General features: G+C 38.2%; 2 non-coding genes across 2 annotated transcripts; both read left to right on the forward strand.

Moving 5' to 3' along the window:
• The first annotated feature begins 6,924 nt into the window (after positions 1–6,924).
• On the forward strand, positions 6,925–7,049 carry LOC143569440 (small nucleolar RNA SNORD14). Its single transcript, XR_013141736.1, has one exon. It is a non-coding gene; the product is annotated as a small nucleolar RNA SNORD14 (small nucleolar RNA).
• Positions 7,050–7,104: 55 nt separating this feature from the next.
• Positions 7,105–7,227, forward strand: LOC143569441 (small nucleolar RNA SNORD14). The gene has a single exon (XR_013141737.1). It is a non-coding gene; the product is annotated as a small nucleolar RNA SNORD14 (small nucleolar RNA).
• Positions 7,228–23,258: the final 16,031 nt, after the last annotated feature.

Consider the following 23,258-nt stretch of genomic DNA (forward strand, 5'->3'; position numbering starts at 1 on the left):
AGCTGCGCTGAGTGAGTTCTAGTTAATCATACAATATACATCACATTCATACTTACATACTTTCGTTCATACTTTCATACTTTTATCTTATTCTTGCTTACCTTCATAACTTACGTTTTAAAGAGCATTACGCCATACTTTCCTCGAGTATTATTAGTGTCTGGTTCCCTCTTTCCTCGAATATTAGTAGGGTTCGGTTCCCTCTTTCCTCGAATATTAGTAGGGTTCGATTCCCTCTTTCCTCGAGTATTATTAGGGTTCGTTCCCTCTTTCCTCGAGTATTATTAGGGCCCGGTTCCCTCTTTCCTCGAATATTAGTAGGGTTCGGTTCTCTCTTTCTCGAATATTAGTAGGGTTCGATTCCCTGGTTCCCTCTTCGTACCATCAACCATACATTACCTTTCTTTTATTAACTTTATAGCATTTATACATATAAACATACATACCATACCTTCATTATACATAGCATTAAAACTTGTCAGCACGTGCAATATCCGAAGATCGTTCACGTATTGACAAGCAATCATTCCTAACATTCACATAATCACATAAGGCATACACTTATCACTTAGGATAAATGTATTAACTAACACATCGAGTATGCACAAAGCCCAGAAAACATAACACATAAATGGGGCTAGAAACTCACCTGGATCCTGTTACGCTCTCCGTTAATCGTTGTCCCCTTCTTTAACTGAGCCCGGCTAACTATTAAATATATATTTGTTAATTAACCGTATAATTAATTTAGTTGGTAATTTAGTTAACCAACATTTTCTATGTTGGGTTTGTTTGTCTAATTCTTACATATAGGTCAATTAGGTAGATCAGTCCCACTGTTCATTGTAGCCTTTGGGCCAAACTGACCAGGCCTAAAGTCAACAGAGAACTATGTTGACCGAGAACCTGTTTTGGCCGAGAACTCTGGTCAGGCCGAGAACTCGGGTTTGACCAAGATCTCAGGTTTGACCTAGAACTTCGTTTTGACCGAGAACCCTTAGTCACTGAGAACTCTGGTCACCGAGAACTCTCGTCACCGAGAACTCTCGTTGACCGGGAACTCCAATTGACCGAAAACTAATGTTGACCGAGTTCTCGCATTGACCGAGAACCCATATGGAGGCTCAGGTCCGAGAACCCTTGTCTGATGCTTTCAGCTCAGATTTCCTATCTTTAAGATCCATTTTTGGCCATACTAACGGTTAATCAGTCTGAAATCACACTTTTAACTTCCTATTTCTCAGTCTCCTTAACCGTTTAACATTCGTTAACATTCCATCATCAAGATCTAGTCCGTTTCTAGCATAAAGCTCGAACCTTTAACCATAAAACGTTCTTTACTAGATCTAGGGTTTTCTTTATGAACCGTATCTAACCATGAGTCCATTACGTCCATTTTAAGCATCAAGTTTGCTACTTTATGGTTCGTTTATACCCGATCTATTCTACGTTCAAGTTTCAAGGCTAATCGTTCATTAAAACGTAAACTTTAAAGATCAAGAACGTACCTTTTAACGTTTTTAGGTCACGGTCTAGCTTGGTTATGAACTTGTAGCTTGTATATAGCTTGTATACCGAAGATCTATCAATAAAAGCTTGATTTGATCTCGGATCTTCTTTCTCCTCTCACGACCGTAAATGGAATGTTTGTGTGTATGTTTTTATGGTGTAGGGAATATTATGGATAAGATGGATGAAAATGGAAAGATTTAAGGTTTAAGGGGGTATTTATACTCCCTTAAGCCCATGAACCTAAAGCCCATCTTTTTTTTAGTCCATGATTAATCCCATTTAATTAGCCTACTACCTTTCCACCTTTAATAATTTATTATTTCTTTAACAACTTAAGTAGACTTGTCTATTATAAGAAATAATATATAAAATATTATTATTTAAATTTGGGATGTTACACCTTCTATGAAAACCCTTCGAACGAAAACATATTTCATCTTTTTGCCCTATAAAAAAAGGATACTAGACGACCTTATCTCAATACAAAATGACATGAATTTCCATAACGATTGTTTAGTGGTATATGTTGATATTTTTGTTCCTAAATGTTGAGAAATACGACAATTGGTTAGTGTATAGTGTAGAAACGGACATAACATATTCTTTATTTTATTACTTGGTTAAGAAAATGATCAAATACATGAACACATTGGATTTTGTATGTATTTTGTTACACTTATGAAGCACATCTCGGGGATTACGACATATTGTCTCAAGCCTTTCAAAGAAAGAGTCCAATTACATTGAATGCAATGGACATGGTTAATGCAAATGAGCAACAATTACAAACGTTTAGACTCGAATGTCTTGATTCACTGATGGAGGTCAAATCTTTTTGTGAAAAATAGGAGATTGAAATGAACGATGATCACTTTGACCCGAAATATAAAAGAAAAGAAAAACTAACATCATCAATAGTTATTATTATGGGTTTGATAATTAGACATGATGCAAGATATGCAAATCAAAGAGTCTAGCAACCGTTTTAAAGAGAGCCATTGAATCGCTTACACACATTAGTATTTGAACATGAATGACAATTTTAGTGCATTTGATGTTCTAAAGATAGGGAGGTCAATTGTGATGCATTTGTTTGATATTATTTACGAGCAAAGAGAAGATGTTATACATGAGCTCGACAACTACATTGTTAATTTGAGATGGATGAAAATGGAAAGATAAGATGGATGAAAATGGAAAGATTTAAGGAAAGATTTAAGGTTTAAGGGGGTATTTATACTCCCTTAAGCCCATGAACCTAAAGCCCATCTTTTTTTTAGTCCATGATTAATCCCATTTAATTAGCCTACTACCTTTCCACCTTTAATACTTTATTATTTCTTTAACAACTTAAGTAGACTTGTCTATTATAAGAAATAATATATAAAATATTATTATTTAAATTTGGGATGTTACACCTTCTATGAAAACCCTTCGAACGAAAACATATTTCATCTTTTTGCCCTATAAAAAAAGGATACTAGACGACCTTATCTCAATACAAAATGACATGAATTTCCATAACGATTGTTTAGTGGTATATGTTGATATTTTTGTTCCTAAATGTTGAGAAATACGACAATTGGTTAGTGTATAGTGTAGAAACGGACATAACATATTCTTTATTTTATTACTTGGTTAAGAAAATGATCAAATACATGAACACATTGGATTTTGTATGTATTTTGTTACACTTATGAAGCACATCTCGGGGATTACGACATATTGTCTCAAGCCTTTCAAAGAAAGAGTCCAATTACATTGAATGCAATGGACATGGTTAATGCAAATGAGCAACAATTACAAACGTTTAGACTCGAATGTCTTGATTCACTGATGGAGGTCAAATCTTTTTGTGAAAAATAGGAGATTGAAATGAACGATGATCACTTTGACCCGAAATATAAAAGAAAAGAAAAACTAACATCATCAATAGTTATTATTATGGGTTTGATAATTAGACATGATGCAAGATATGCAAATCAAAGAGTCTAGCAACCGTTTTAAAGAGAGCCATTGAATCGCTTACACACATTAGTATTTGAACATGAATGACAATTTTAGTGCATTTGATGTTCTAAAGATAGGGAGGTCAATTGTGATGCATTTGTTTGATATTATTTACGAGCAAAGAGAAGATGTTATACATGAGCTCGACAACTACATTGTTAATTTGAGATGGATGAAAATGGAAAGATAAGATGGATGAAAATGGAAAGATTTAAGGAAAGATTTAAGGTTTAAGGGGGTATTTATACTCCCTTAAGCCCATGAACCTAAAGCCCATCTTTTTTTTAGTCCATGATTAATCCCATTTAATTAGCCTACTACCTTTCCACCTTTAATACTTTATTATTTCTTTAACAACTTAAGTAGACTTGTCTATTATAAGAAATAATATATAAAATATTATTATTTAAATTTGGGATGTTACACCTTCTATGAAAACCCTTCGAACGAAAACATATTTCATCTTTTTGCCCTATAAAAAAAGGATACTAGACGACCTTATCTCAATACAAAATGACATGAATTTCCATAACGATTGTTTAGTGGTATATGTTGATATTTTTGTTCCTAAATGTTGAGAAATACGACAATTGGTTAGTGTATAGTGTAGAAACGGACATAACATATTCTTTATTTTATTACTTGGTTAAGAAAATGATCAAATACATGAACACATTGGATTTTGTATGTATTTTGTTACACTTATGAAGCACATCTCGGGGATTACGACATATTGTCTCAAGCCTTTCAAAGAAAGAGTCCAATTACATTGAATGCAATGGACATGGTTAATGCAAATGAGCAACAATTACAAACGTTTAGACTCGAATGTCTTGATTCACTGATGGAGGTCAAATCTTTTTGTGAAAAATAGGAGATTGAAATGAACGATGATCACTTTGACCCGAAATATAAAAGAAAAGAAAAACTAACATCATCAATAGTTATTATTATGGGTTTGATAATTAGACATGATGCAAGATATGCAAATCAAAGAGTCTAGCAACCGTTTTAAAGAGAGCCATTGAATCGCTTACACACATTAGTATTTGAACATGAATGACAATTTTAGTGCATTTGATGTTCTAAAGATAGGGAGGTCAATTGTGATGCATTTGTTTGATATTATTTACGAGCAAAGAGAAGATGTTATACATGAGCTCGACAACTACATTGTTAATTTGAGAATACATAAAATGTTTACCGACACCAATGATATATCTAATCTTGAAAAAAAAACATGGTAAAAACAAAGAAACTTATTGTATATTCATTGTTATAATGTTTATTGAGAAAACATAAAAGGTTAACGAATTAGTTGTACCAATTACATGGCAAATGCTGAAAGGTGTGTGTTGCTTCAATAAAGCATGTAAAGACAAATCCTCAGAATTGGATGGGTGGTGATTATTTGAAAAAAAGAAATGCATTTATTGTATTGAAAAATACTTTCTTGCCAATGTTTAGATCGAATATATAATTGCGTTTTCAACCTGAATTATTTTTGTTTTTTCGAAATGATAAAAAAATATAGGGTCAAAAGAAAATGCTATTTTTGAATTTTATCAACAATTTGCTTGTGTAGAGGGAGATCCGCTATTTTCTGAATCCTTATCTAAGGATTTACAAAAAAAATTCTTTCAACAAATATGTGAATCGGGAGGGATTGGTCGACGTAACATGAATCGGAAACTAAACCTTGATATACCCCAGAACAATACATTTTTGTTACCACGAGATATATTGGCAGCCGCAGATCGTTTGATTCGAATCAAATTTGGAATGAGTACACTTGACGATATGAATCATTTGCAAAATAAACGTATTCAAAGATGTAAATGTGTAAGGAATATAAATTTGTATAGTTTTTTTTTTCATTTTTAATGCTACCATTATTTTAGTGTGTTTTTTATTATTGTATTTTTATTATGCTCTCAGTCTAAAAATTATAGCAGTTTTGTCAGTAAAAATATTAACCGTAGCAAAAAGATGAAGTCATAAGTAGAAAATTCTTGATAGTTTGTTAGCTAATACTTTTATTTGATATAAAACGTTTACAATTAGTAAATGGGGTGCAAAGTGCAAACGAGCTTAGCCACTCACAAATAACTAGAGCTCAGATTGATAAAAACCTCAAAAGAAGCTAAGATTTATTTAGCTCGAGCTGAGTCTGAGCCTCAAATAAAGCTCGTTTAGTTATTAAGCCTAAGCTTAAGCCTTTTATGTGAAACTCGTTTACGCTCTTTGAGCCTTGTGTGTTTTTAAGTTTTACATATTGTAGACTTATTTGTATTAGTTTTATATTACCCTGTTGAACTCTATCCAACCTTAGGCTCGTTTAAAATTTTGCTTAAAACATATAAAAATAATAAAAAACATACATAACTATTATTTTAGATATAATAAATAAGAAGTTTCACGCCGCTGGACCACGATTGGTCAACTTGGCATGCTCTGATTGGGCAATATAATTTATATTGTCTGTTTTTGTTTTTTTAATTTGATAATTAAACAGTTATTTATATTGTCTCGTCATTTGGGACCGACAATGCTCGGTTTTACAGACTCACCGCCGCAACACCGGGGACGACAAAGCTCCGGATTTTACCAACAACCAGGTTTTACCGACATTTTTGTTTTAGTTCCGGTTACGTAAGTTAATTTGAAGAACTTATTTCTTTGGTTTTAACGTTTAGGTTTCACCAACGTTGCTTATACCGCAACAGACGTAATTGATATTGGCTGAATTCGCGTCGACTCACTATCGTAACGCAACTGGTACATAAACAAATTTGACCTGGTCCAACACGTCTATAAACTATTTAATTTACAAATGACTAATGAGCCGAAACCAAACTTATAAACATAATAAGCCAAACTCAAGCCTTAGATTAAAAGCGTGAAACAAACCTGAACTCAGGTATAAGTCCAAATGAATATCAGCCGCAACAAAAAAAGCGTTTAATTTGCCAAGAGAAACCCTTACCCAAATCGTCGATTGGGCTTAATGGGCTGGCGTTTACTCTTTACATTCTTGAAAAACCCTAGCACATCCTCTTTATATCACCCTCTTCGCCTACACGCTTGTTCATCACCCAAAAACACATCTTCAGATCTCATTTTCTTTATCGTTTTAAACGTTTTTTTTTCCTTTGTTTTATTTTCGTTCAATTGTTTTATATTTCAACTGTTTGCTCAATGAAGATTGATTTTGCTTTAACCACACCGAAGATTGGCCAATGTGTTATGAACTTAACTGGATTTAGTATAAAAGTTCTGAATCCATCGCAAACTGGATTTCTTACTTTTTGCTGATATTCAGTTCTAGATCATTAACACATCAAGCTTCTCATGTGGAAAACCCTGGCCTTTGTCTGAGAGCAAATGTTTTATATTTTTGTTGGCCGGTGATGATAAACTTTTAGGCTTGTTTCTCAGAAACATTCGCAGTGGCCGCCTAACATCTTTCGCCTTTCGCCGGGCTTGAGAGATTATGCTGTTTTATCCTTCCTTGGATGTCTGAGGCTCCTTTGTTTGTTTTATGTTGTGTATGATTTTGTAATGGTTTTATTAATTAATATTTGTTGATGATGATAATCCTAAGGCTTGTTTCTCAGAGACATTCGCAGTGGCCGACTAAGAACTTTCGCCTTCGCCAGGCTTGAGAGTTTATGCTGCTTTTTCCTTCCTTGGATGCCTGAAACATTTTACTTTTGTTTTTTTGTAACAATTTGTGTTTGCAGTTTTTATCCTTTTAATGGATTGTTTAATTGATTTTGTTACGATATGTAGTTTTTTTATACAGTTAATGTTAAGTACTAGTATGCTAAATGGCTGTGCAAATAGTTTTAGTTATTGCAGGTAGGTTTTATAAAAGTGGTGCTAGATTCATTCTATTTATTTGTTTGGGATTGTTTAGTTTTGTGTTAACGATTAAGCAGTGTTAAGTTTTTTTAATTTAACTTGTATAAAGTTGTTTTCACTTTCATTAGCTGCTGGGCGTGACTCTTCTAGATGAAGGCGTGACTTTTACTCACTTTAATATCTGTGGTGTGTCCCTAGGCATTGGAGTGGATAGAAATTTTTACATTTACTTGGTTCAGTCACAGCTGGCGACTAATAAAGATGTGGATAACTTGGTGTTTGTATTTTTAGAGAGCTTTGCAAGCATTTATAAATGTTTTTTTTAATATGGCGTATACTTACGAAAAATAGGATAATAAGAAAGTAAAAAAAAGGATTCTAGTTAATCCGTGATTTCTAATAGTTGATTAGGAAACCAACATCATTGTACCTAATTTCCAATGAAACCCCAATTTCAAAATTCAAAAAAATAGAGATGATGATGGCGATGATGTGTGTTTGGAGATGATGTGAGTGGTGCACTAACCGTAAAAGCAAAGTGAAGCACGGGGTAGGCCGGAGATGGTGATGATAGCAAGGCGGTGGTAGGGTAAGAAGGTGACCTCAGATCTGGTAGCAAGGGTAAGTACGATGGTGGTGATGACAGATTCTTTTGCTGTGGTCTTCGATGGCAGTGGTGATTGGTGGGGGAGGTGGTGGTGTGGCATGGAAGATGGGTTAGTAGTTGGGTGGAGCAGGATGTGAAATATAAATTTTATCCTTCTCTACCCAACCATCACCCCATCTTCCATGCCACCATCGCCAATCCATCTCCCCGCCAACTTTGAAAAAAATGGCGGATTAGGGTTTAAAAAAATAGTCTCATAATCCGTCACTGTCTATAGCAGATTAGGAGATATTTTTGGTTTCCTATGTTTTCCTTTTCGGTATTTGAATTGTAAATCACAATATATCTCACACTTCGTTGATAGACCAGCTGGTTAAAAACGATTTTTTCGGAATGAGAGGTTGCTGGTTCAAACACCACCTCCCCACCCCAACCCGTTTTTTTGTAATTTGTTTTTTAATTTATAAGTGCGCTTCACGCTCCAAATTTTTGATGATGAAATGAATCTTTCGTGGGCGAATATCTCGATTGGGGAGAAAATGGGAAATCCCATATGACCAAATATATCTAACAAGTCAAGCCAAGATGCATCTTCCTCTCCAGGATTTTGAAAAAGTACTTTTAAAACACCAATAATAACAATAATTTGTAACATCCTAAATATTCTAATAAATAAAGAAAGTTGCGTTAAATTGTCATGCGTTTAATAATATTAACTAACGTCTAATATGGAAAAGATCATGAACTTGGATTTAATTAAGATGGATTAAGGGTAATGGGCCTTAGGTCCACGAGCCTTAAGGGGTATAAATACCTCCTTAAAGCACCCTTAAACGCTAAACCATCATTCATTTCCATCTTATATACTATACATTCAAAACACACACATACACCACCACATACGGCCGGCGGCCGAGAGAGAGAAACGAGCAAAATCCGAGAGAGATTAAACGTTAGTTGGTATTAGATCTTTATTACACGAGATCTAGAGTTCCCAAACAAGCTAACCAAGATCGAACAAGCACAAAAGGTATGTTCTTGACCTTTAAAGTTTACGTTTTATTGAACGTTTAGCCTTGTAACTTGAAACGATAATAGATCGGATCTAAACGAAGCGTAAAGTAGCGAACTTGATGCTAGGACGAACCTAATAAACCCATAAACATGTACGGTTCGTTTAAGATAAACCGTAGATCTTGTATTGAACGTCCTTAAGCTTAAAGGTCCAAGCTTTATAGTATATACGGGATATATATACGAACGAAAATGGTTAGGGAACGTTAGTGGGTGATGTCGAACCATAACAAGGGTATTAAAATCGCCAAAATGCTTGATAAAAAACCAAACCCGTAGCTGAACTGAATAACTTCGCCTGCAAAGCTTAACTTCGCCTGCAAGCTTAACTTTGCCTGCAAGCTTAACTTCGCTTGCAAGCAAGTTCGCCTAAAGCTAAGTTCGCCGAGCCTTAACTTCGCCTGGTGATAAGTTCGCTTAATGCTTAACTTCGCTTAATGTTAAGTTCGCTTAACACTAAGTTCGCTTACAGTAAGTTCGCTTAATGTTAAGTTCGCTTAACACTAAGTTCGCCTACAGTAAGTTCGCTTAATGTTAAGTTCGCTTATTGTTAAGTTCGCTTAATGATAAGTTCGCTGGAGTTAGCAAATTAGAAAATAAATTAAAAACCTAATGAAAAATGTGTTAAGACAGTTAATGGAAATAAAATTTTTCCAAGCTGACCTGGCAGCTCGACCCACAGCCAGGGGCTCTGCCCCTTGGACCCTGCTAGGGGCTGCCGCCCCTAGAACCTCGCTGCCAGGGGCGCTGCCCCCGGACCCCCGTTCGTTGTGGGTTATATAAAGATAGAAATACAACATGAGTAGTAGTAGTTAAATGATATATGTAAATATTATACAGTTAGCCGTGCACAGCTCAAGAAGGGAATAACGATTAACGGAGAGCGTAACAGGATTCAGGTGAGTTTCTAGCCCCACTTCCTTGTTATGTTTTCGGGGCTGTGTGCATACTCGATGTGATAGTTAATACACTTATCTTAAGTGGTAAGTGTATGCCTTGTATGATTTATGTATGACGATTGTTTGACGGTGCGTGAACGATATTCGGATATTGCATGTACCGTCAGGGGGTAGTTAAGATATGATTAATAAGTATGATGAAAGATATGATGTATGTATGAATATATGATGTATGCATAATGTATGTATGTTATGATGTTAGGGACCAGACCCTTATAATATCTGTGATGTTAGGGACCAGACCCTTATAATATCTGTGATGTTAGGGACCAGACCCTAATAATATCTGTGATGTTAGGGACCAGACTCTAATAATATTTGTGATGTTAGGGACCAGACCCTTATAATATCTGTGATGTTAGGGACCAGACCCTTATAATATCTATGAGGTTATAGGGTGAAAGGCTCTTTAAAACGTATGATTATGTATGTAAAGAAAGTATGAAGGTAAGAATGAAAGTATATGCACTTATATGTGTATGAAAGAAGGTTAAGAGGTTAAGTATTGTTGATGCATGATGTCAGTAGTTCAGTATCTAGTGTCTGTAATTGTGTTAGTTGGATTTGTATTAATGTTTTGTTAACTTGTTTCACAAGTTCGCCTCTTATAAGCGAACTTGTGGAACAGACGAAGTTATCAACAACTTCGCCTAACATGTTAGGCGAAGTTGTCGATAACCATAAAAGCTTAGCTGCGGCTTGTTTTGTAACTAATGATTGAGTACATGTAATCGGTGATTGACATATCACGTGTTATTAGTTGCAATACAACGTGTTCTTTGTTTATTGTAACGTGTGTTCGCTTGTGTTTAACGTATATCGATTCTACACTCGTATCGTCTTACGTAGGGATTCCGCACCTACGTAGAACGAGATATTTCCGTGTAGATCCGGCTGGGAACCTACAATTGGTATCAGAGCATTTGCTCGTGATTGTGTGGTTCGGGATTATCACACGGGTGTAGAAATCGTTCCGTTCGACTATTCGCGGGACGAGTTTACGTTAATATACCGAGTTTTCGTGTCCTACCCTTCTCCCACCATCAAAAACAACCCATTACACCTTCACATACCTCGCAATACGTCTAAATCAAACCTGCTAAATCGTTGTGTTCATCAGGCGAAGTTGCCGCCACTGTTTGTAGGGTTTAGGCGAAGATATAAGTTTAAGCGAAGTTATTAACAACTTCGCCTACCTCACAAGTTCGCTTAACTTAAGCGAAGTTATCTACAACCTCGCCTAATCAGGCGAAGTTGAGAAGAAGCGAAGTTAAGAATTTCAGCGAAGTTGTGTAATCCAGCGAAGTTAAGACTTAAGCGAAGTTATCATTAACTTCGCTTACAGTACTGTTCAGAATAAAAAATTAATTAATTTTGGGTTTCTTTGAGTGTTTGTTCGTATTTTTTTTTTCAGCGATGACTTCAATAAACATTACGGAACTGGTGAAAATGGAAGTTGAGGCCGGCTCTGCAACTAAGGCCCCAAAAATGCTAAAGGGTACCGATTTCGTGGCTTGGAAGGATCGGTTTGAACAATATGTTAAATATCAAGATGCTAAGATGTGGGTATGCATTCAAGATGGATACATCCTACCAACGGCCTTATATGAGGGTCGCGAACAAATTAAGAAGTACAACAAGATGGAAGAGGAAGAAAAGAAGATGTATGAGGCTGAAAGCAAAGCTCATGCTGCGATAACAATGGCTCTTCCACAAGAGATTCTTCACACCTTCAGGAAATATAAAACCGCCAGAGAGCTATGGGAAGTGCTTGAAAACCGATATGAAGGTAATGTGGGGATACGTGCATCCAAGATTAAGCTACTCAAAACCCAATTCTCGGTGTTCAAACATTTGAAGAATGAGTCACTTGATGATATCATCACAAGATATTATCACCTGATGACCGAACTCAGCAATTATTCCATTGTTTACAAAGAAGAGGAGATCGTAGAAAAACTTCTTGATGCTCTCCCACCGAAATGGGAAATGTACACTGTCTTGATGAGAGAAGATAAAGAGTTTGCCAACATTGACTTGGAAACAGCAGTCAATAAACTACGAACTTTTGAACTTAACATGGTTCGAAAAGAGACACCAACTGATCAGGTTTAGGATCCGGGAATGTATGGTGCGAAAGTTAATTCAAGTTCAAGTCCAAAGTCAGAATCATCTGCTTACTACTCAAAGGGAGACTCGAGCGCTAACTCAACTCATGAAGGTCATGTAACTCTCAACATGGATGGTGATGTGTGTTTCGTGGCTGGTGGAACAAATACTTCTAAACCTCAAGCAACAAAGGGTAGTTTTTCCTCAAGTGTTCCGAACAACAAATACTCTCAGATGCCCATGAGTGTTAAATCTGCTGAACAACAGTTTGCTCTCTATGCATCTTTCATTGCTTCTTATGAAAACTACATCAAAGGTAAAATAGTCGATCCCGCAACTTTGGATGAAGACTATGATCAGATTGATGCTGATGATCTAGAAGAGATGGATCTGCAGTGGTAGATGGCAATGATTGTAAGAAGAGTTAAAAGGTTTATGAAGAAGACTGGTAGAAAATTCGTTGGTGAAAGACCAGGTTTTGATAAGTCAAAAGTCCGGTGTTATAACTGTCAACAGAATGGCCACTTTGCTAAAGAATGCACAAATGACAGAGTAGAACGCAGTCAAAACAGGTCTACACAACAGAGTGGTGGTGGTAGTGAAAATAAGGCTATGGTATCTAGACACAGTAGTGGGTATAACTGGAATCTACAAGTTGAGGAAGACTTCGAACAGGCAAATTTGGTAAACATCGAAACTGCAGGAAGTGAGAAAGTGACTGGAGAAAATCAAGCTTACATGGCGGAAGTGAACGATCAGCTTTCTGAGGTAAGTTCTAAACTCCCTTGTACGAAATGTGAAAATCTGTCTGAACAATTGAAAACAATAACTTATCAGTTTGTTAGTTTGGATGCTCAATTTAAAACATTAAAAGAAGATCATCATTGCACTAAAACTAGAGAAAACAGTTACTCGGTAAAAATAAAAGCTAGTGAAAAAGATATCAGAAGTCTTAAAGCCAGTCTAGCTGAAAAAATACAAGTAATTGATCTTAGCTATGAAGTGTTAGAAGAGAAAACCAAACTAATTGTTGAAAGGGATAAACAGATAGCTGATTACCAGGTGAAAGTGGTGGAACTAAACAGAAAGCTTGAGCAATTTAGAAATTCCTCTGCAATACTTGATCACCTCGTAAGTGATCAACGTTCCCCAGTTAAAAGGGGAGGAATTGGATATTCTGAAGTTCCACCACCTTATAATCATAACTATACTTATGATCCCAGTAATCAGAAATCTGTTGATGTTGAAATTGGTCAGACAGTTCCTGTTAAGGTTACGATTAAAGATCCAGAAGTTAGTAAAAACGAAACGACTAAGCATGTTTCGAATGTTAAGATTTCTGTTCCTAGTTCTGTCTCATCAAATTCGGACAAGACATCCGAGTCTAGTGAGACAAAAGAAGAGGCAGTGTTACTAAAACGTGGAGAGGAACATAAACCAACTGAAAAGAATTCTCCACTAAACCCGTATGTCCCACCATATGTTAGACAAACGGGCAGTAATGCAACCTCAACATCTAAAACAACTGTTGAGACGAAAGTTGAACACAGGAGTTGTTTCAGATGCAATCAAATAGGACACCTGATTGCTGATTGCCCTCTGAATCAGAGATTCAGAGGTATGAGGCCTTCAAAAACTGAGAATAGAGCTAACAGTAATTACTATAATGGTAAGAATGCAAACTCATCAAAGTTCAGATATTGGACTAATCCAGGTTTTCAAAGAAATCGATCTCAGTTTTTTCCTGTTAACAACCAAATCATTAGTTATAATTCATTTAATTCACGAAGGTTTGGATAGCCTCATAGTCAATCTACAAGAAGGTATCCTTTTAGGACTTACAGAAATCATTCTAATACTAACTTTGGACAGCCAAAGTATGGGATGCCTTTTAACAGATTTAATCGACCCAAGACCAATAGGTCTTGGGTCCCCAGATTTTAATCCTTTACTTTAATCGTGCAGGAACAGTTGAACAGGGCTGCAAACAATCTATGGGTTGTGGATAGCGGTTGTTCCCGGCACATGACTGGTAACAAGAATTTGTTACACGAATGGAAACCTGTTCAGGGAGGTAGAGTAAGTTTTGCTGGAGAGAGTGGTGGTAGAATTACTGGAATTGGGACGGTGACTAATGGTAAAATGAAGTTAGAAAAGGTGAATTTCGTTGAAGAGCTGAAGCATAATTTGCTGAGTGTGTCTCAGATTTGTGACAAAGATTACACTGTGCACTTTACCAAAAATGAAGCGATTGTACTGTATCCTGGTTTCAAGATACCAGAGGCATGGATAGTAATGAAGGCTCCAAGGGAAATGAATACACATGTTATGGACATGAGGTCGACTGAGATGGCAACAAAAGAATCATGTCTTCTGTCAAAAGCAACTGAATCGGAGTCCGAGTTATGGCATCGAAGAATGGGGCATATACATCTTCGAAAAATGAACTACATTGTCAAGAATGGGCTGGTGCTGGGTGTTCCCTTGAAAATTTTCAACCTTGAAGACCAATGTCTATCGTGCAAGAAGGGAAAGCAACACAAGAAATCTCATCACACAAAGAAGGTTAATTCAATAGTCAGTACCCTAGACCTACTTCACAAGGATCTCTTCGGTCCCGTGAATGTAAAAAACCTAGGTGGAACATCATACTGCTTGGTGATAACTGATGATTTCTCTCGATATTCTTGGGTATATTTCCTGAAGACAAAGGATGAAACGGTTTAGTTGGTAATTAACTTGATTACCAAGGTTGAGAATATTATGGGGAGAAAGGTTAAATACATCAGGAGTGACAATGGGACAGAGTTCAAAAACTATCAGATGGAGATATTCTGCTTACAGAAAGGGATAGACCACCAGTACAGCGCTCCGTATACTCCGCAACAAAATGGGGTGGCTGAGAGGAAGAACAGAATGCTAATTGAAGGAGCCAGAACCATGCTGGCTGATTCTAAACTTCCTGTGGTGTTCTGGGCTAAAGCTGTTGCAACAGCCTGTTATATCCTTAATCGAGTTTTAACTGTTAAAAGATTGAATAAAACATGTTATGAACTTATGCATGGTAGAAAGCCTAACTTGAATGGTCTCGAACCATTCGGGTCCCCGTGTTCGATATTAAAGACGAACTCAAAATTTGGTGAGATAGCCGACGAAGGTATTTTAGTCGGATATGTTGTTGGGACACCCAACAGACGAGTCTTTAATCTATCGACCAGCAAGGTTGAGGTGGTGTGTAACACTGACATCACAAGTTACAAATCACCAAAACCAAGCACGGGACCCGCTGGGGCTTTCGACTATGATAAGCTTTTTAAATCTTTTAATTTGCCTTACTTGGATTGTGCAGAAGTTGATGAGAGAATAGCTACGAAGATTCTTTATGATGAGGAAGAAAGTGTTGTGCAACGACCGCAGTACGATGAATGTCAACCTTCCTCGTCAAATGCTGTTGATACCCCTGCTGCCTCTACAGAAGAGGAATTCTTCAATCCTTTTCACTCTCAACAACAATCACCCATTGATGAACTATCTTCGAACCTGGAAGACAATCTGCAAGTCAGTTCGGTTCCGACTACGAGTGTTCACAAAAATCACCCTTTGGAGAACGTGATAGATGATCTGTTCGACGGTGTACAAACAAGACGAAGCTTGAATGAGCACACTTGTGTTTACACAAGCATTAAAGATACAGGCATCATTAACGAATGCTTGTACACCTGCTTCATCAGCCAGATTGAACCAAAGAACTATCAAATGGCTCTCAAGGACAGCTCGTGGGTCGAAGCCATGCAAGAAGAGTTAGCCCAGTTCAAGAAGATGGAGGTATGGAATTTGGTTGCAAAACCGAAGAATGTGCATGCGATTGGCACCAAATGGGTTTTCAAATGTAAGAGAGATGAGAAAGGAATAATCATAAGGAACAAGGCAAGGCTGGTTGTAAAAGGTTTTAATCAGCAAGAGGGGATCGACTACAATGAAGTGTTTGCGCCCGTGGCAAGATTGGAAGCGATTCGACTGTTTTTGGCATTTGCTGCACACAAGGAGATGAAGGTGTTCCAATTAGACGTGAAAAGTGCATTTCTTAACGGTAAAGTCGATGAGGTTGTGTACGTTGAGCAGCCTCCGGGTTTTCCTGACCCAGACTTTCCTGATCACGTGTACAAGCTAAGTAAAGCGCTATATGGGCTACATCAGGCCCCTCGTGCCTGGTATGCAACTCTATCCGATTACTTGATTGAGAATGAGTTTGAAAGGGGAAAGATCGATAGCACACTGTTCGTGAAGAGAAAAGGAAGATGTGACATCTGCCCGATCCGACCCGACCCAGGTACCCGTTTCTCTGACCCGATCTCTTTCTTTTATGATTTAATATTTATTTATACTTATATTTTACTTTTAATAATAATATATATATATTTTCCTTCCCGCCTCTCTCTCTCTTTCTTTCCGCCGTCCCATCCCTCTTCTCTCTTTCCGCCTTCTGTTCCCTCTTGTCGCTGTCCCGCCCTTAAGCCTTGTTTCCTCTTTTTCTTCTAACTCTTTGCTTGTCCTTTGGTTCCTCCCGCTTAAGGATGTCTGCAGCTCCACGCGCCAGACTCCTTACATGGAAGCCTGCGTGAAGACATCTTGTTCCTGCGATGCGTGGAGAGAACTCTTCTCGCAGCGCGCTAAGAATGTATGTTCTTCCCGCAATGCGCTAAGAATGTATGTTCTTCCCGCGATGCGCTTAGAATTCTTGTTCTTCACGCAGCACGCGAAGGATTTGTGATTCTTCCCGCAGTGCGCTAAGGATTGTTGTGCCAGCCTTCGCGCTCGCGCACTCAGCCTTCCCGCGCTTAACCCTTGTATCTTCTGTTTATTCCAGCCTGTATGCTTTGTGTTGTCTTATCTTCTGTGCTGTTGACCTAACCTATCTAATGTCTGAATAGTTACTTTCGGCGCTGCATGCGTACCAACCCCATTGGTTGGTAGATAAAGTGACTGACATTATCTTTTGAGATCTGCTTTTGCCATGCTTGACCAGTACCTTTATCTGACCTGCCCATGCCTTTTTACTGTTCGCTGACAGCTTTATCTTGCCCCCTGCAGCTGCCATATCTTTTGATATCTTTTGCTATCTTTTGTTTTGTCTTGTTCTGTTTGTCTTGGAACCTTTTCTGGATTTATGTCTCCTAGGGTTTTCCTATAAATAATAATAATATTTTCCTAACACTTCACACACAAAACACTTAATCTCTCCTGTTTTCCTTGCTCTCTCTGCCGCCTCCTCTCTGCCTCCGTCTTCCTCTCCGTTCTGCCTTGTCTTTCCGGTAATATATATATATGATAATAATGTTTAAGTTACTTATTAATTATGCTAACTTATTATCAAGACTTAAAACAGATCATTTAAAACAATAATCTTTAATTATAGGTTAACTTGTGCTTGTTTAAAGTTGATTCTTGCTTTATCTTACACCGCATCGTTTATCAAGTGAGTTATCTCGTATCTAATCCCTTTTTATTTTAAATGCTTTGGGATGTTCATGTGTTCATACAAAACTTGAGTCTTAAACTGTTTATGAACTTTAGTCGCGCAGTATCCCATGTGTTGAGGACGTAGACTTGGCTGTTTATTTGTATGTGTGGATCATTAACCGTATTGACGGTCTATTCCGCAGTTTTCATGGTACCATTAGATGAACACGGGAGAACTATCGTTTATGATTTTCTCTTTTGTTACACTTGCACAGTTAGTCTTGTTTGTGAGCTCAATTGTGAGCACTGGCAGTCTTGTCTCTTAGAGTTGGTCCCGATCAGATTACACCCTTGTTGAAAACCAGACATACACATGTTGCGCGCAGATTTATTGTTATCTATGTATTGTATTAAACTTGATTTCTCACCAACACGAAAGTGTTTGACGTTTATTTTAACACATGTTCAGGTTTGCAGTAGCCGTTTTGGGAGCTTAAGGACACGTAGGAAGTTCTTTATTTTGGACCTAGATTAAAATGTATCAAGACAAGTTTTTGCTGTTCGAATATTTTGATTTATAATATATTGATTTAAGTTGGTTTATTTATATCTTATGTATACGTTGCGCTTGCGTGAATGAATATATTTATTAAATATTGACACCAAATAGTGTCACGAGTAATGAAACAATATGTGGCACCCCGATGTATAATCCGCCTTTGGTCGGGGTGTTACAGAAGAGACCTTCTTCTGGTTCAAGTCTACGTGGACGATATCATCTTTGCTGCGTCAAAAGTCGCCATGTGTCAGGAGTTTGAAGCCGTCATGAAAAAGAGGTTTGAAATGAGTGCTATGGGTGAACTAACCTTCTTTTTAGGATTTCAGGTTGATCAGAAGAAAGATGAGATGTTCATTCATCAGACTAAATATGTCCAAGACGTTCTCAAACGCTTCAAGATGGAGGACAGCACTCCATTTGATACTCCAGTTTGCGTCAACCATAAATTGGGTGCTGATTCAGACAGTGATGCAGACGTGGACCCCACCCAATATCGGGCAATAATAGGTTCTTTAATGCATTTAACTGCATCTAGACCTGATATTATGTTTGTAGTTTGTCTTTGTGCTAGTTTTCAGGCAAACCCAAAGGAATCTCACATGAAAGGTGTGAAGAGGATATTGCGTTATCTCAAAGGCAAGCCTAAGCTAGGGTTGTGGTACACGAAAGGGGGAGACTTGGAGTTAGTCGCCTACACGGATTCTGATTATGGAGGATGCAATTAGAATCGGAAGTCGACAATTGGTGGATGTCAGTTTCTTGGAGGCAGATTAGTGTCATGGCAGTGCAAGAAGCAGACCTCAGTCGCCATTTCTACATGTGAAGCATAATACATGGCAGCATCGAACTGCTGCTCCCAGGTTCTTTGGATACAACAGCAATTGCGCGATTACGGTCTGAATTTCACTCATACTCCTATTTGCATAGATAACACTGCTGCTATCTCAGTAACTAACAATCCCGTAAAGCGTAGCAAAACTAAACACATTGACATCCGTCATCATTTTATACGGGATTGTGCTGAGAAGAAATTGATAGTACTCGAAAAGGTTGATTCGTTAGCTAATTTCGCTGATTTGTTTACTAAAGCGTTTGACAAAACTCGTTTTCAAAACCTTGTTGAGCTAAATGGGATGATCAATCCCGAGTAACCGTGTTTTTCGTTTTTACTTAAAAAAAAAACGTCACTATCGCTTAGAATTATGTCGGTTGCTTCAGTTTGAAGGACATATCTTCGGATATGTTTGGTCCTCATTTCTACCTGTAGAGTATGAGGATAGCCATTAACCAGATGACTGAAAGTGACCGGGGCGGTTTATGATGTGTTTTTATTCTTTCGCTGAAAATTAGTCGTTCATACTTAGTTAGAAGGACACATACTCGTATGTGGTCGGTCCGGCTAATCCATTGGATCTTCAGGATAGCCGTTTACCTGAAGACTTTGACTTGAGCGGGGCGATAGAATTTAAAATACTTTTAAGGGAGATGAAATAATTTTTCAAGTCTACTACTTCGTAAGAAGTTTCTTTACTATGTTTAAAAGAAAATTGATCCAACCTTGGAAAGTGATAGATAAACTAATTCTGTATACTTAACTAGTGAAGTTATTAGGCCTAAAAGACTTTAGAACAGTCATTGTATGTCATGGTAGCTTTTTATGGTGCGTAAAAGTAGAAGTGATACTAACTAACTCTCCTCGATTTTAAGTGGAAACTCATTAAGAGTTGTGCATGTCTTCATATATATCTTTCCGAATGATAGGCAGAAAATCGATTACCCAGTCATACACGAGCCCGTGAGTGTTCTGATTCCCGAGAAGATAGTGTGTCAAGAAACTGCAGTGATCCAGATTCGGGACTTGCAGTAGTCTACTGTTTACGGCTATGGAAATGTTTAAAAAAAAATTAAAATTAAAAAAATTATTATTATTATTTAAGCCTTCTGAAGTCTATTATGTTATACTTATCAATCAAAAGGCAAGACCGAGAACGAGATGAATATCGAGATGTATTTACAGCTTAATCAGACACTACGGGTCGAGGTCAACTCGGGGTGACTTGGGGAAAGCCAAATACGCTTTGAGAATAGATAGGAGACATCACATTCTCTGATGTGTTGTCCATTTATATTTTGAACTTAATTGAACCTAATCCGTATCACAGAAACGATGAAAACCATGCTAAGTTGTTTACCTGCTTACAACCTGTTTCTTTATGTCATAATACAGCTGAACATGGATCTAAGTGACAGTCACTTAATTAGTATGATTCCTGTTCGGATCTTTTCTAAAACATGTAAGTCCCTGTCAGACTGAAATTTGATCCCGTGTATTCTATCTCAAACTTTGATTTTACTTATGTCGTATTATGGTTTAATACCTGGTTACTTGGTCGTTGATCATATTTATTTTAACGCTTTAAAGGAGGTTTTAAAAGTTAATGGCAAAATGTTCAATTTATAAGGGCTTGTTGTGTAACTTTTAATATAAGCGAAGTTGTGAAATTATAGGCGAACTTATTAAACATGCGAAGTTAAGGGGTAAGTGAAGTTAACCCTAACTTCGCCTGTATAATATCGAAGGTATATAAAGAAGTCTTATAGTCAAACTCTTTTTACTTTTACTTTTCATAAACCAGCGAACTTATCAACTGTTAATCCTCGGCGAAGTTATCTTGTGAATCAAACCTTCATATTAATCAATTTCAATCCGTCTTAAGGTGTGTAGTGTTGTCCTAACTTATAATCTATGTCAATGGCGTTAATCAAAGATTGTTTTGATCCGATTCGTGACCCCGTTCATTCAAACCCTCAACACCCGCTTTTCAAACTTATTTTCACGTGGTCGTAATCAACTTGATCGTCGTGATCTCCTCAAAAACATGTTTTGTAGAGTCCACAATCATCAAATTATCCAATTTCACCTCGTTTGGCCGTCTATACTGTTGCCGCTTCAGATTCAGGCGAAGTTACAGTTTAGGCGAAGTTAACCTTAACTTCGCCTAAGGGTTAACTTCGCCTGATATTTAATTGTTTAACAGTATATGAGGCGAAGTTGTGGTTAGGCGAAGTTATCATTAACTTCGCCTGGCCCTTTTAACTTATTTTTAATTTACATTTATCAGGCGAAGTTATTACCAACTTCGCCCCACCCCTAACTTCGCCTATACAGAATAAATCATAACTTCGCTCATGGTAACAGGCGAACTTGTGATTTGACTTGACGATTCTCTAACTTAGACTGTTTTTGTTGCAGAAATGGCAGCTGTAGCTGGAGCCGGTGGTGCAGGTGGTGATGAAGGTGGAGACAACAACCGACAGTTTTTCCCGGGGCATAATATGTACATTACTCTGGACCCGGATGCGAGCGGTGTTGATGATTTCCGCGAGATCATCATGTTTCTTATCCGCTCGCGTATCTTCCACGCTATTACTACAACACTGCCTATCTCTTTGCCAAATATAGAAGATTTCTGGCAGACAATGGAATATGATTGTCGAGTCGAGCCCCCGGTTATGCGTGCAACGGTTAACAATTAGGTAGTGCAGTTCTCGTCTGAGCAGATCAGGGTGGCCTTGCAATTTGGAGATGAAACGAGAGACGATCCTACAGACTTCGTGGCTCCATTCAGAGATGGTGCTTTTCTAAGAATGGGCTATTCTGGTCCATTGGGGGATACTCAAAGACGAAAGGGGTTCTTGTTAGATCAATGGCGCTTTCTCATGCACGTGATGATCGTGTGCATGTCGGGTAGAAAGGCCGGTACAGATGGAATGGGTGCAACGATGCAGTCGGCAATGACAGCACTGACTTACAATAAGCGTTATAGCTTTAGTCAGATGGTGTTCTACGAGATAGACCGTCAAAGACGAGCGGTGGCACGTGAGAGATTCTTAATGTACCCAAGATTTCTTCAAATGATCTTGAATCAACTGGCTCCCTCGTTACCTCAGCGCCGTCCGATTCGGTATGTGGAAAGTGTCAGCAAGCGAATCTTTGCCCAGTGTAGATCATCAAGTGCCAGAAGTAAGCCAGAACTCCGTCCTCGACATACTCCGCTATTTGGGTACTTGATCAACCCGGGGTATGTTGCAGCTCGTGGGGACGAGTTTCGGGATCCTGCACCACAACAGGCTGAAGCACCTCAACCACCACCTGTGGTTCAGCAAGCTTTACCTGCTGCTCCTGTTGTGGCACCGGAGGAAAATGTAGACCTTGAAGCTGCGTTTGGCGGTCAAGGATTTTTTGATATGGAACGTGTTGATCCAGAGGAAGATGTACAAGTCTCGGTTGCACGGGTTACTAGTGTGGATGTGGCTATGACAACTACGACGGAGGCTGATTCTGATTCCTCAGATGATGATATGGCTGAAGCTAGACGGATTTTAGTTACACAAGAAAGGATTCATGGGAAGAGAAAGAGAGACACCGATGACAGTGATTCGGATTTTGAGGAAGATTTACATCGGTTGGTCCGTAGAGCGAGAAGGGAAAGGGCAGGTGCAGGTTCGGGAGCTGGTGAGAGCTCAAGGGTGGTTCGTTTCTCTCCATCCGCATTGTCTGGTATAACTATAGTCCCTACATCATTGCCAGTTACAGGGCCAAGCGCCACGGATGTTCCCGTGGTGACTACCTCATCTTCGTTTGGCATACCACCCACTACATTCCAGCTCTCGGCTCCGGAGATTGTGTCCTTGCCACCTCCATCTCTTACTCCATCGGAGGTCGTAGCAAGGTTTGTTGAGTCGACGGTTGTCGCCACTGCAGGGTTGTCGGTTACGATACCACCTGCGGTTACGTTTCCACCTGTTTCTGAGGTGCCGGTTACATTGGGAATCCCTCCTCCGTACGCTCAAGACATATCACATATAAGGTTTGATTTCGATGCAACCTTATCCGACTCGGAAAGAATAGCAGCGCTTGAAAGGGTCATGGCAGAACAATCAAGAGTAAATCTAATCCAGACTCATGCTATTCAGCGCCTCGTTGCGGAGAATCAAATTCAGTCGTCCCTCCTGATCGAGCATGGTAAAATATTTGATGCCTTGAAACAGTTCTTGGCATCTCAGGGGGAGACGAGCTGTAAGGGTGACGAGCTGAGGACGA

The sequence above is a fragment of the Bidens hawaiensis genome, unplaced genomic scaffold, assembly GCF_021521415.1.
Source record: "Bidens hawaiensis isolate Kalapana, Puna unplaced genomic scaffold, B.hawaiensis_p1.1 tig00024480_1, whole genome shotgun sequence".
NCBI lineage: Eukaryota > Viridiplantae > Streptophyta > Magnoliopsida > Asterales > Asteraceae > Bidens > Bidens hawaiensis.